Genomic DNA, 13863 nt, shown 5'->3' with positions numbered 1-13863 from the left:
TTATTACTGTAAAATTATTTTTAAGTCAAAATTTGGAATTTAGACACTGAAATGCTAAATATGTTTTCTAGAAAGTTTAAGACTTCTAATCCACAAATAATAAATACATAAGCATCTATTTTCCTTTAAAGCACCTATAAAAGCCACAGGCATGCTTACAGAAGAGTAATTTGATAGAAAAGATTAAGCATTCAAAATGCCTCAATGGCTGGAAGGATTCAAATTTTACGATCTAAATGTAAAAAGAAAACCACAAGTACTGGCAGAAAATATGAACTCCTTATAATCTTGGAATTGTGAAGTTCTAACTATATTTCAAAATCCAAAAACATAAAAGAAAAATTATTCAACCATATTGAAAAGAAAAATTCTACACTATGAAGACTGTGTGTGTGTGTGTGTGTGTGTGTGTGTGTGTGTGTTTCTCACAAATAAAGGGCTAGTCTCCCTATAGAGAACTGAAAACAAGAAGAAAATAACCAACAACCTAATGGAAAAAATAAACAAAGAACATTTCATTAGTTTTTACCTAAAGATGAGAGGGAAAGGGTGGGAAAAGATAAACTGAAGAACTCATCTTCATATATACATAACCCATGGACACAGACCATAGTGCAGTGTAGGCCTGGGAGTAGAATGGGGACAAGGTGGAGGGGGTCACTGAGGGGAAAAAAAGGGACATCGTAATACTTGCAACAATGAAGATTAGAAAAATAAAAGCAGGCCCTGTGGCCAGTTGTGTTTTTTTTAAACTTTGATTTTTTAATATAACCCAATGCAATTTTCTACAATCATCATTTTTAAATAAATAACTTACTAGAGGCCCAGTGCACGAAATTCGTGCACTTGGGGTGGGGAGGGTTCCTCAGCTTGGCCTATGTGCTCTCACAGTCCAGAAGCCCTCAGGGGGATGTCTGACTTTTGACTTAGGCCTGCTCCCTTTGGGCAGTCAGACATCCTTAGCACTGCCAGAGGCGGGAGAGGCTTCTGCCACTGCTGCCTCACTCACCAGCTATGAGACCGGCTTCTGGCTGAGTGGCGCAACCTCTGTGGGAGCACACTGACCACCAGGGGGCAGTGCTCATCATAGCGACTGGTCATTCTGCTATTTGGTCGATTTGCATATTTAGCCTTTTATTGTATAGGATCATTATATAGGATGAAAAAAAATCTCCAAAATAAAATATACACCTGTTTATATTTGCAAAGAGAAACATTGGAAGATTACACATAAGAAATGCTTATCTATAAAAATACACCCAATACTAAATAAAAAAAGATGTAAAAACCTATATACTCTATAACCACTGAAGAAACTAAATTGATAGAAATCTTCCCACTAAATAAATGGGTCAGAAGAGTCCTCTGATGAGCTTCATCAAACTCTCAAAGACCAAGAATTTCAATTGAAATTTCAAAGAATAGGAGAAGGAACACTACTCAATTTCACTAGGTTAGCATAGTCTTTGATCAAAATCAGGTACGAGTAATCTCTTCCATGAACTTAGATGTAAAAATCCTAAACAAAATATGAGCAAATTGAAAACAGGAATATATAAAAAGAATTATGAGAGGAATAAACTCTTTGTTTGCAGATGTGATTGTATAAATAGGGAATATAAAAGAATATAGTTTTAGCATTTTCTTCAGAAGTCCTTACCTTTTATTAAATTTTGGAGATTTGCTATTTTTTAAATGTATAACAAGGATCCTAAACTTTATATATGAACAAAAATAAGGGTAATATTTAAAGATTATAACCATTGCTAGGGAATTTAGATTATTATATATTCTTATATTTTAAAAATAATTTTCCAAAACTTAAAATTGAGTTCATGCAATAGAAAACAGTAAGATACTGGGAAGCTTAACAAGCAATCATGCCCTGGAATGGAGTATCCTACCATGCAACAAAGGATTACGGGTTTTATTCCTAGTCGGGACACATATCCATGTTGGGAGTTCAACCCCCCAGAAAGGGTACACTGGAAAGGCTAAATTCAATAAAAAACATATCCTCGTGTGAGGGGGAAAAAAAAAAAAAAGAATAACCAGTCACAGTCAGCTATGCTTTCCCAAATTAGGCAACTGCTTAAGCTATACCAATCAAATAATTTCCTTATTTTGCTTCCACATCCTATATAATAAAGAGCTAACGTGCAAGTGGTCATCACCCTCTCCTTCTGTCATGACTCAGCCACTCAACACTGGGGAGAGAGGAATGGGGACCACCCAGGCTGTGGCCCAGAAGAGGGACAATCGCTTGCCCTGTGGTCCCAGGTACCAGAGGCTGCGCCTGCACTGGCAGCCTGGGAGAGGGATAAGCCACATGTCCATGGTCCTAGGTGCCAGTGTTGGGGGTGCAGCCTGGGAGAGGGGCAAGCCGCCCATCCCACGGTCCCGGGCACCTGTGGCTGCGATCCAGGCAAAGCCAGCCCGGATCCCGGGTGCCTGTGGCCAGCCAGAGGGATGGAAGCCCAGGTTCCGGGTACCTGCAACCCGCTGGAAAGAATCCTGGGTTCCAGGTGCAGGGCGAGACAGAGGTGTTTAGGGGAGATCAGGCAGGCAGAGGGGTTAGGGGCAATCAGGTAGGCAGGCAGGCGAGCAGTTAGGAGCCAGCAGTCCCAAATTGCAAGAGGCAGTGGGACATCCCCTGAGGAATCCTGAATTGGAGAGAGTGCAGGTAGGGCTGAGGGACCCCCTCTCCTGTGCACGAATTTCGTGAACCAGGTCTCTAGTCTTCTATATAAAAACCTTCCCCCATCTACTGATGAACTACTAACCACCTTTGATTTAGGGTTTCCCAATTTGGCCTTTATATATAAACCTAAGAAAAAACCCCAAAACATAATAAAGCTAGAAAATTCAAAGTTTTAAAAGAGAGAAAAAAATATATAAGATGGAATGGTGGAAAGTTCTAATCAATTTGCCTTAACTTCAAACTTAATTAATATGTGACTGGTTCCTCTCCTTCACACTGCTAACCTCCAAAGTGTTTCTAAAACTCAAGAATATTTATAAAACCCAAACTCAACAGATTCCAATTCAGTTGTACAGGGACAGAGCCTGAGATTTTACATGCGCAGGCAGGTGTGTACGTCTAGTTTTGTTTGTTTTTTTTAATCAACAAAAGTGCTTCTGAAGTTCAGGTTAAGGCCACTGACCTAAAAAAATACAAGATACTAAAAATGTAAGATAATAAGTAGCAAACATCCAAGCAAATTTTGTAACAAGATAAAATGCAAAACCAATTTCTTCTTTTGATGGACAAGTTATATGACCTGTTATTCTACTTTGACTTCAGAAACCTGAGTCACAAACAAAACTCATAAAACAAGGAAAGCAAATACTGTCTAAACCAGTGGTCGGTAAACTGCAGCTCGCAAGCCACATGTGGCTCTTTGGCCCCTTGAGTGTGGCTCTTTGGCTCCTTGAGTGTGGCTCTTCCACAAAATATCAGGTGCGGGCGTGCATGTACAGTGCGATAGAAACTTTGTGGCCCATGTGCAGAAGTCAGTTTTCGGCTCTCAAAAGAAATTTCAATCGTTTTACTGTTGATATTTGGCTCTGTTGACTAATAAGTTTACTGACCATGAATCTCCTGTGGTTGGCAAACTGCAGCTTGCTAGCCACATGCGGCTCTTTGGCCCCTTGAGTGTGGCTCTTTCATAAAATACCACAGCCTCGGCGAGTCTATTTTGAAGAAGTGGCGTTAGAAGAAGTTCAAGTTTAAAAAATTTGGCTCTCAAAAGACATTTCAATCGTTGTACTGTTGATATTTGGCTCTGTTGACTACTGAGTTTGCCGACCACTGAGGTAGGGCATAATAAAACTTCAACTCAGGTAAGGGAGTACTGAGAGGCAATTTCTGGGAGTATAGTTAGAAAGGAACTCAGAAAGAGGTCTGATTAAATAGAAATTAAGATATGGAACTCATCAACATACAGGTGATAAAAACAAAGCACTAAATACGGATGAAACTGTCCAAGACACATGTAAAATCTAAGGGTTGGGCCAAAAACAGAACATTTCAGGCATCCAATACTGCTGTTATGTCATGTTATAATACTGCCACATTTAATTACATTTTTATAACATTTATAGGTACTAAACACAATGCCGTGGACACAAGAAATGCTTTAAAAGTACTTACTGATTACACCCTTGAGTAAATTGGAAAATCAAATTTATTAAGTAAAGCCATAAATAAAGGGTGTCTTTAAAATAATACAGCAAAACACACTCAAGGAATCCAAAATTTACTTCAAAAATCAATTTACTTAAAAAAAAATCAATGAAAAGCTCTCTCCCCACTAGAAGTAGCAGTACAAATCAGTTGAAATATTAAAATATGGGATTATATTACATTCTTTTAAAAGTCTATTTTTAAAATAATACTTAAAATATTATTAGTTAATTTAAAGGATAATGCCTCTAAATTTGGAGTGTTAAGTAAGAGTCCCAATATTATCAATATTTACCAAGCTGTTTATATCATTTGATATTAACACAAACTAACAACAAATATTAACCACCAATTGTAAGAATAGCAGTATTACATATATCATTTAAGAAGAACCAAATGAGTTAGTAGCTAACCTAAAATATAGTAAAAAATAAATTATTCTAGGGTCCTTTTCCCATTCTTTACAAATATTCATATAAAATTTAGAGTATTTTTGAAAGTACTTACACTAACAAATAAATGAAAACAAGAAAATTCTATTAAAAGGTTGATAAATCTTTTAAATCAACTTTTATGACAACAACAAAAAGAAAGCAAATCTTTGTTTTTCACTTTAATGGACTGTCAGGTCAATAAAATTTTCTGTTGTCTAAATGTGGACAAAAAATAAGATATATATGAACAATACTAATTTGCAACTTTTATATCATAAGGGTTGGTTCTCAGTATTAAAAAATATGCCCCAAAATGTACAATCTGGTTTTAGTTCCATTTTTCAGGGATATATAGCCATATGTCAATAAAAACACTATATCAAAATTTACACTTGAATTAAAATTACGTAAGCAATACTAAAACCAATAGGCAATTATACATATCTACATGTGAACATAAAATTTATCTACTTTAAGGCAAAAATTTCACCCAATACTGAAGTAAGCTACACAGAATGCGTCTGGGCTGTCTTCGTTTTTATGATATATGCTCAAATAATGCAAATTAATTGTAACACATGAAAAAGCAAATAAGTAAACATATAAGTAAAAATAAACATACTTGTATCACAAAACCAAGTATAATTTTTCTTTTGCTTTTCAGCACTCATATTCATTTTTGCCCATAGAACTTCAGCTGATAAATCCATGAGTAAAAATAAATCTACAAATACTTTATGTTTTTAGCATCTTAATTTTAATTCAACTTGAGGTATAAATACATCCTCCCTTATACATTTTGTATAATTTAATGCAGGGGTCTTCAAACTACGGCCCGCAGGCCACATGCGGCCCGCAGAGGAGTCTGATCCGGCCCGCCAGGTTTTTTGGGCAGTGAGCGCAGCCGAGGTGTTACAGTAGGAATTAGTAGTTCATATAGTCCGGCCCTCCAGCTCTCTGAGGGACCGTGATCTGGCCCCCACTTTAAAAAGTTTGAGGACGCCTGATTTAATGTTTTTATAAAGTAGAAAATGGAATTTAAAATATAACTTTGATGAACTTTTAAATTTACCACGTTTAGATCTCTCTACAGCACTCAACAATCACATCCCCCTGGAGGCAATGTAACATGGCTTGAACGCCCAAACAGAAATCTTCAACCTGGAGGCAATTGTTTAACTAAGGCCTCTGTTTCCTCATTTAAAAACAGGCACCATCAATAGAGAAAGAAGGACCCAAAATATAGCTTTAAAAGAATGTATTTTGTTTCCTACTATCGATAAATTAGAGTACTTGGTAGTAATAAAAAAAAAAAAAATTTTTTTTAAAGAAAAAAAATACAGGCATAATACCTACAGCAAGTATGTTAAACTTGTGGCCCACAATGAATATTTTTGCAGCCAATATAATGGTATACAAGAAATGTTTTAATAAAAAATTTGTAACTTAATTTTTACAATATTGTCATACATAATTATTAATAACCAACTACAATGTTCGCTGACTGATTGCTATAATCATATTGCATTTATTTCTCTTATGCATCTTACGCACGGGCACACCATTTCTCTCCACTAATACTAGCAGCGAACATTTTAGCAGCCAATTGCCATGTCATTAGTCTTGTACTGACTTGTTTTGGTGTGTGCAACAGGAAAGATTTCACTTTTGGAGAATAAGAAAAATAGGTTTATTTACGTAACACTTATTAGTTTGTGCAGTTATTCAGTGTCTGGTAAGTTAATGTTCAAGAAAAAATATTAATTTTTGTTAAAATGTTTTATTGTTTTATGTTAACGATTACTGATTTATTTCAGCCCTTTGTATTCAACATCTCTATCAAAATAAACCTATGTTTCTAAGAAAATTGAAGCTTTTGGGTTTTTTTTTGCAGCCCACATAAACTTAAACCTTGTTTATTTGGCCTGTGTTAGCCTTTTGACATGCTGACATGCTTGACCTACAGAATGGACTTATTGTGTTTGACAAAGTAACATTTGGTATAGTATCTAACAAAAGGTGTTAAATACGATTGTTTCTTTCACATAGCTTATATCAAAACATTTTTTTCAAAAGATTTTTCTTCATTACAGAGAGAAAGGGAGAGGAGAGAGAGAATCATCAATAATGAGAGAGAATCATTGATCGGTTGCCTCCTGCATGCCCCCTACTGGGGATAGAGTTCACAAACCTGGGCATGTGCCCTGACTGGGAATTAAACCATGACCTCGTGGTTCATAGGTCAACACTCAAACACTGAGCAACACCAGCTGGGCCAAAACGTAATTTTAAAAGGAGACTTTGGAGAGCACCATAATTTACACTCATCCGAATATGCCACAGATCTGTAAACCACTTTAAATACAGTATTTAGTAGTATGTATTACTGTAGAACACAACATTATATGAACTAGAGGCCTGGTGCATGAATTTGTGCACTGGTGGGTCCCTCTGGATGGTCTGTGGGGATTGGCTGAAACCCACAGTCCAATATCACCTGCATCTCCTACCTGCTCTCCTGCTCATCCTGCCCCACTGTGCCTGCCAAAGTCTTGCACCCAATCAGTTTGCACCACTGCAGCAGCTCTTGTCAGCCATGAGCCCTGCGTCTGGCACCCTCCCTAGGGGAACTGCCTGTGGGATCGGGCCAACACTGGCTCTCAGACATCCCCTGAGGGTCCCGAATTGCAAGAGGGCGAAGGCCAGGCTGAGGGACCCCACCAAGTGCACAATCGGGGCCGGGGAAGAACTGTAGGGGGGATCCAGGGAGTGTCTGGCCCATTTCGCTCACTCCCGATCGACTGGACCCCAGCAGCAAGCTAACCTAATAATTGGAGCATCTGCCCCCTGGTGCTCAGTGTATAATACATCATAGCGAGCAGTTGAGCAGCCTTAGCACACCATTAGCATATTATTTTTCGATTGGCTGAACAGTCAACCAGTCACCAATGACCGCACTGCACACTTAGCATATTAGACTTTTTATTATACAGGTCTAGAGGCCCAGTGCATGAAATTCATGCATGGTGGATGGGGGGTTCCCCCTCAGCCCAGCCTGCACCCTCTCCAATCCAATACAGTGGATCAGGCCTAAATAGGCAGTCAGACATCCCTCTGACAATCCAGGACCACTGCCTCCTAACCACTCACCTGCCTGCCTAACTGATCGCTCCTAACTGCCCCCCCCCCCCCGGCCTCATCACCCCCAACTGACCACCCCCATCACCGGTCTGGTTGCCCCTCACTGTCTCCTCCCCTGCCAGCCTGGTTGCCCCATACAGCCTGCTGTTCGGTCATTACCAATGTGAGGGCGTCCTCACCAATTTGCATATTAACTCCATCAACTAGATTTATAGATAGATGTGTACTGATTTTCCAACTTGGCCAACAGAGTGAAAACAGACCAGGAAAGGTATATAATATTATATATAATAATATAATATTATATATAATAATATATTTATGTAACATATATTATATATAATAATATATCAGATATATTCAATACATTTTGCTGGCCATTGGAAATTCCTCTTTTCAGGTCAATATTCTGCAGATATCAAAGCAATTACCAACTAAAAAGCCTGGGAGCAAAAATAGTAACAAAGAATTCACTCATGACAGGATTCTTGGCTTAATATTAATATTATAAACATTTCAGTATTATTTTTTAAAGCTACTCTAATAGGTCCTCTTCCTATCAGTTCAAAGAAGTTACCCACATTACAGATTAAATGCTAGTGAGCTACATCAGGTTTTCCACTGTATGCAGTTTTTACCTCACACATAATGATATGAACTATTAATTTCAAAGCTCATTTTCAAATGCCATAAATTAATTTTTTTTATCTTCATTTAAAATGCAAAATTCCTGAATCAATTTATAAACTGCATTTTAAATGATTCTTTCCCATGTAAAAATTTAAGCAAAATTACACTTTTAAAATTCAGGGAACATAAAATTATTCTTCCTTCACATGTATGCAAGAAGGCAATTTTTTAAGTAGATAAAATACTCTAAAAGAATATCTAATAAATGGGATTTAACATGTGTCTCTTTTTTTTTTTAACAATATATTCATTAAGGAAGTATACACTGTGGAAGTATAAGCTATATAAGAGAATGATGTTATAATTTTTATAAAAACTAGAGAACAGCACTAGTGGGTTTGGCTAAGTGGATAGAGCGTCTGACTGATGACTGAAGGGGTCCGGGTTCGATTCTGGCCAAGGACACATGCCTGGGTTGCGGGCTTGATTCCCAGTAGAGGGCATGCAGGAAGCAGCCCATCAATGATTCTCTCTCACTGATGTTTCTATTTCTCTATCCTCTCCCTTCCCCTCTGAAATTAGTAAGTATATATATATATATATTGTTTAAAGACTAGAGAACAACAGTAATAATGATTCAAAATGTAGTGCCTTATAAATATTCAGGACTATTAAACAATAGGGACACTACTATCTTCCCTACAGTTGCCATTATAGCTTCCATTGTCTACAATAAAGTATTTGTAGTTCTATAGTCATTCATTTCACCAATAAGAGGTAAATATTGCTGAAAATTAAGAAAAAAACAAAAGCCTTAACAGCATAAGGTATTTTATGTGCCATCTCTTTCCACCATTAATTGAATCAATATCAGAAAACTAAAGATATCAACAAATATATAATTAAAATCTGCTTAGTCAACACAACTATTCTGCTACAAAATAAAATTTAATGTATCTATTTTTTTGTATAACCAATGACTTATTAGAACAAAACTGGTGTACAAAACTTACCATACATTGAATCAATTCTTCCAATTTCATCACTCTTTACTAGGTATCTCTCTTGTTTCCTACTAGTAACCAGAGTACATCTGGCAGCCTACACTGTTTCAAATACCTAACACTAAAAGTTACTTTTTGGGCCTGAATCCAAGGATGAGAATAAATTACACATTTTACGGAAGCTTCTTTTAATAATAAACATATTGGGATATTAACAAGACTTTAATTATTCAGATACTTTTTCTCTGATTGTAAAGGTAATGTGAAAATCTGAAAAATACAGAAAGGTATATATTTTTTATCCACCCATAAATCTTTGTTAACTTTTTGGTACATTACCTACGAGTGATAATTAAACTTCTATTATCTAATCAGACACTAGTAAATATGAAGAGAAAAGTCTATCCTCGATAAACAAATGTTATGTAAGACATCAATTATTAATGATATGAACTGTTAATTTAAAAAACATCACAAGTGTGTTAAGCGGTGGTGATTGGAAGGGGTTAGGGAGTCCCACAATTCAGACATTGGTTCCTAAACTGAAATTCTTTCACAATTTTTATAGTGTCAACATTTTAATGGTAGCAAGCAACACGATATGACTGTTCTTACACAGTATCAACACTGATGCCCTACATCAAACAGGCTTTACTTTTATTTTCTTTCCATTCACACGTCAATGTGTTTTTTTGTGCTATAAAAAAATCAATAATATATCTGCATAGTAATCTTAAAAGAGATAAACTAAAAAGACAGCTATTTTCTTTGAAGCCCAGCATTTAAATTGTTAGTGTTTCTAGCACGCACACGAGACGGTTTAATCAGATAAAATAACATTTTTTATATTCCAATATTCTCTCATAACATAAAAACAAGAATACTGTATTCCCTAAATATAGCTGCAGCTTTTCCTTTTGATCCAACTGCTGTTTGTGAAACAATGTTAGAATTACAAAGGCTAAAATGTCTTCATTAACAAAACAACATCCCAACATTTCATAAGCCAACTAGTCTCAGAAGAACAAAACCAGTGATATTACCGCTAGCTAATTTTCCCCCTTAATATTTGGGTGAACCTTATTGCTAGCTCTTTTAAAGGGAGGATTTTCCTCTACTCATGGCATCAAAGGTCTTCAGATCCCATTCATTTAACAAATAAACCCAACCCACAGTAAGTCAGATCTGTTACTCTGACCATCTTACACAAGCATCCCTTAAAAAGAAATCCTTCAAGCAAAGTTTGAGGAAAGAATTGTCTTTAACTCAAGCATTCCCTGCAAGTGACAGGTCTGGCTGCTGGGAATACACTCTGCTGACCCCCAGAAATAGCCCAAAACTCCAAACAAAATTGGCCACTTTTGTATCTTAGGAAACGAATTTGCTAACTAAAGAGGTTGCTAATCCATAACCAACGACATAGCACACAATTAAAAAAAAAAAAAAAAAAAAAAAAAAAAAAAAAAAAAAAAAGACGAGCGCCACAGATTTCAGCCAAACGCTTTTGCCATTTTTTTTTTCCCCCCAGAAGAAAAGCTAATTGTTAAGGGCCATGTGACATTCTAAGATCCCAGAAAGGAAAGGGTGGGAGGGAGAGAAGAGAAGAGAGTTCAAGGCAGTTCAGGGTCACAACAAGCCCAGGCATCCTGTCATTAGCAAACACTGTTCCTCAAGCTGAAGTCAAAATACCGCTTACCCCAGAAGCAGTGGGTGAGAGAAGAGCAGGGGGAGACCGAGGGGAAAACCACGGGCCAGTCAGTGTGGCAGCCCGCGAGGGGGTGATGGGGCGATGGGGTGATGAGCGAGGAGGCGACCTGGAGCTATCCAGCCTAAGAGTTAGGGAGCAAAAGGCATCAGGCGCCGGGAAACGCTTGAGAAAAGCCACTGCGATGGAGACAATACTTGGCAGCCCCATTTCCCTCTCCTCTTCGGTTCCCGGGGTTCCCCACATTCCCTCCACCTCTGCTCGGGACCAACACTCAGGGGTGGCACCCACGGGTGGGAGGGTGCCCTGATCTTTGTCTCGGCCCGCGCCCCGCGCCCCCGCGCAGGGCTGCACCCCCTCCTTCCACCCGCGCCCCCGCCCCCGCTCCCCGCTCCCCCCCCCCCCTCCGCGCACCCCGCGTCTCCAAGGAGCCGGAGCCCCGCCACTCCACCCCGGGGACCTTTGTGTCTCGGGGGCACTTTCTGCCTCTTCCCCCCCCCCCCCCCCCGCCCTCGGACCCAGCCTCCCCCCCGCCCCCGGACACCGACGCGGCGGCGGCGGCCGGAGGCGCCTCTCGCAAAGGAGCCCGACCGACATCCCACCCCCGGAAATGCCTCGACGCCCCGAGGCCCTCGCTGCACCCCAAAGGCGACAGGCACCCGCGAGCTTCCCTCCCCCCGGGCCGCGCCTCCCCTCCCGCAACTTCCCGGCCGGGCCTGACCCCGCGCCCCGCCCGCCGGGCTCCCCGGGCCCCGGCCCCCGCCCCTCCGCCCCGGGCCGGCGGGCGGCAGGGGAAGCCCGCGCCGCCGCCGCCAACTCACCAGCAAGTGCGGGGCCGCGTCCCGCGGGGGGCGAGGCGAGGCGAGGTGAGGAGGCGCCCGGAGAGCGGCGCCGCCGCCGCCCGCGGGGACCGGATGCAGGTCCGGGTGCCGGCAGCTGGCGGAGCGCGGCGCCTCCGGGGCGCAGGCCTCCCCGCCGCGGCCGCTGCCGCTCCGCCCGAGAGTCCGGAACCTCGGGAGGGGCCGCGCGGGTCCCTCACGCGTTGCCAAGTCCCCGGGTCAACATGGCTCCCGGGCCGCGAGCCGCGCGGGCGGCCACGAATCCCCTCGGAGGGGCCGCGGAGCGAGGCGGGCGGGCGGGCGGCGGAGGCGGTGGCCGGACACGGGCTGCTCCTCCGGGGCCGGACGGTGAGGAGCCGAGGCTGCGGCGGCGGCGGCTGCTTCGCTCGGCGGCGGCGGCGTGTGCGTCGCTTTCTCACGGGGCGGCTGCGGATGGACGCCTCCGCCTCTGTCCTGGAGGAGAGCGAGCGAACGAGCGAGCGAGAGAAAGAGAGAGAGAAAGCGAGGGTGGGGGGGGAAAGACTTATTGAAACGATCCAACCAGCGGCGGCGGAGAAAAGCGACCGGCCGCCGAGCTCTCCCCACCCCCGCCTGAGCCGCTCTCCGGGGGCAGCGCGACCCCTGCCGGCGGCGGCGGGCGGAGGCGGGGCCGGCGGGCGGGGGCGGGGCCTGGCGGGCCGGGGGCGGGGCCTGGCGGGCCGGGGGCGGGGCCTGGCGAGCAGGGCGGGGTATCCCCGGGAAACCCCCGAGCTGGGGGGCCTCGGTCTCCGCCGCCTGCCTTGCGTGGGCGGGGGGGGGGGGGGGGGGGGGAGTGGGGGGGGGGGAGTAGCGGAGGCCCAGAACCAGGAGGAAAGGCGAGAAGAATCCCGCGGGATTGAGAAGCCTAGGCAGTGTCTGTGCACAGCTCCTGGGGAAGGAGTTATCTGGATAGGTCAGCCCCCTTCATCTTCCTGCCATCCACCAACAAAACAAAAACTCCTGCTTTCAATTACAGTATCCTGGGAGCTGTGTCGTTAAGATACCCTTGCCGCAGTTGTTCACTGGTTTTTCTAGAGCAGTGTTTCCCAAACTTCTCTCATGATGAGAATCACCTGGTGGAGTTGTTAAAAGACAGATTCCTGAATCCCAACTAAGAAGTGCTAAACTAAAATTTTGGGGAACATAGAGGTAAAAGTGTATACTTAACTAGAGTATACACTTTTACCTAGTCCTAGAGCACTAGTTAATACAATTTTACCTATACCTCTGCCTTAGAGCACTAGTTAAGTATACAATTTTACCTATATGTTCCCAAAAATTCTAGTTTAGCACTTCTTAGTTGGGATTCAGGAATCTGTGTTTTAACAACTCCACCAGGTGATTCTCATCATGAGAGAAGGTTGGGAAACACTGCTCTAGAGAGTTGTTGTCCAAGGACCCACACGTGGGTATGTGGATATCTTGCAACTTTCCCCCTTGATTGTATGATGGGTACCAATGCAGCAGTCAATTTTCTCTGGCAGCATTTATTTATTTATTTTTTAAACTTCAAATGTCTTTATAGTCTATTCTGGGCAATATACTAGGTCCTCAGAGGACCGAGAGCCTAGCTGGGATGAGAGATTTTTCAATAAGCAATTATAATGATCTGAGCTTTATGGGAAGGAAACAGGAGGTGCTGTGAGAATGGAGGAACTACTGCCTGCCTTGGGTGGTGAGGTTTTGTTTTCTCGAAGGAGGGCTGCGGAGGCGGCGTTGGCCCAGTTTCTGTAAATGTTTTTACTTTCTTCCTTTTCCAGGGGCTAGAAGCTGGTTCAGCAAGGAACTGCAGAGTGAAAGTGAAGACGAACTGAAGTAATACTGACCCACTTTGTTCCGCTAAATAAGGATAAAAAACAAACAACATAAGTAAAAACAAACCTAAACGCCTAGCGAGAGATAATTA

At 42.0% G+C, this 13863-nt stretch overlaps 1 protein-coding gene across 2 annotated transcripts in view; it reads right to left on the bottom strand.

Annotated features, from left to right (window-relative positions):
- Window positions 1-12049, bottom strand: part of CDK17 (cyclin dependent kinase 17) — a 73286-nt gene extending 61237 nt beyond the window's left edge. For both annotated transcript variants that reach the window (XM_045587641.1, XM_036456092.2), the window contains exon 1: window positions 11922-12049. The gene's annotated coding sequence lies outside the window, so the exon portion shown is untranslated. The remainder of the gene's footprint in view (window positions 1-11921) is intronic.
- Window positions 12050-13863: the final 1814 nt, after the last annotated feature.

Source organism: Pipistrellus kuhlii, unplaced genomic scaffold, assembly GCF_014108245.1.
Source record: "Pipistrellus kuhlii isolate mPipKuh1 unplaced genomic scaffold, mPipKuh1.p scaffold_m20_p_3, whole genome shotgun sequence".
NCBI lineage: Eukaryota > Metazoa > Chordata > Mammalia > Chiroptera > Vespertilionidae > Pipistrellus > Pipistrellus kuhlii.
The sequence above is the reverse complement of the archived record's forward strand: the minus strand, read 5'-3'. Positions and strand labels throughout refer to the sequence as shown.